Genomic DNA, 1,150 nt, shown 5'->3' on the forward strand with positions numbered 1-1,150 from the left:
TATATATATATATATATATATATATATATATATATATATATATATATATGTGTATATATTCTTAGGAGTGTCATAATATAGACACTCTTAATATATAATATATGATATATAACATACTATAATATAATATTCTAACATGTAATTATTGTAGATGTCTATATTATGACACTACTTATATTATTGTCTACCTTTAACTCCGGGAAAGGATTTTTTGAATCTGAACTTCAATAAGGTTACGGTCACTCGCTCAGCAGTGGGAAGTAGGCTCAGGACCACGAGTGCATCGCAAACTTCCTAACATGAGGAGTAAACCAATATTTAAAATCAATATGTAATCAATATGTGATTATGTGTGTACATGTACAATATATGTACAATATATGTGTATATATTATACTGTATATATATATATATATTATCAATTAATATTTCTATTATTTCCTCATCGTTTTTATCAGTATCAATTTTTAAAGACATAGGTAAATTGCGATCGTACCTCTTTGTATGAAGAAAATTGCATAGACATCGCCTGACAATGGATGAAGTCCAAGTCTTTTAGTTTGACAACTAACTGGCCGACAGTATCCGGTTTAGAATACTTGTCGTAGTCACACAGTACAAACCTAGTACCAAGAAAGAAATGTGTTTTTTGAACCAACTGACGTTACAAAACCCAGTACACATTAAAAGGTTTCGAGGTATAGTTAGCGTGCAATCGTCGGTTTGTATTGTAATACAACTGCATAACAGGATGACAAAATTATTTGATAAAAAAAAAATATATATATTAAATATATATTTAAATATATAATATAGAGAAAATATATATTGAAAACATTTTTTTAAATATATAGATTTTTAGTTATATTTACTAGTATACATGTGAGCAAGAGTAAATAATAACAAAAAAACTATTTACTCCTGCTGTAAGTATAATTTTCAGCCCAGCGCACGGAGTCTTAGGCAGACGTTATTATGCAAGTATCATCGTACCTCACTTGAAAGTTCTTGACTGCTTCCTGCTCTAGATCTATCACAAAACGTTCGTTGAATATCGGGTCGGTTGTCTTGCGATGTATCTGCGTCTGAAACTCGTAGTCATGCCTGAGCTGTTTGCGGGAAAGCGGACCCGATATCGAGTCGGAAAACG

At 30.7% G+C, this 1,150-nt stretch overlaps 1 long non-coding RNA gene across 1 annotated transcript in view; it reads right to left on the bottom strand.

The window, feature by feature from the left end:
* The window catches only part of LOC106819846, a 1,404-nt gene extending 839 nt beyond the window's left edge, over positions 1-565 (bottom strand). The window contains exons 1-2 of the long non-coding RNA XR_001395513.1: positions 497-565; positions 189-294 (exon numbers count right to left, since the gene is read on the bottom strand). This is a non-coding gene — a long non-coding RNA (uncharacterized LOC106819846). The remainder of the gene's footprint in view (positions 1-188; positions 295-496) is intronic.
* Positions 566-1,150: the final 585 nt, after the last annotated feature.

The sequence above is a fragment of the Priapulus caudatus genome, unplaced genomic scaffold (genome assembly GCF_000485595.1).
Source record: "Priapulus caudatus unplaced genomic scaffold, Priapulus_caudatus-5.0.1 Scaffold2, whole genome shotgun sequence".
NCBI lineage: Eukaryota > Metazoa > Priapulida > Priapulimorpha > Priapulimorphida > Priapulidae > Priapulus > Priapulus caudatus.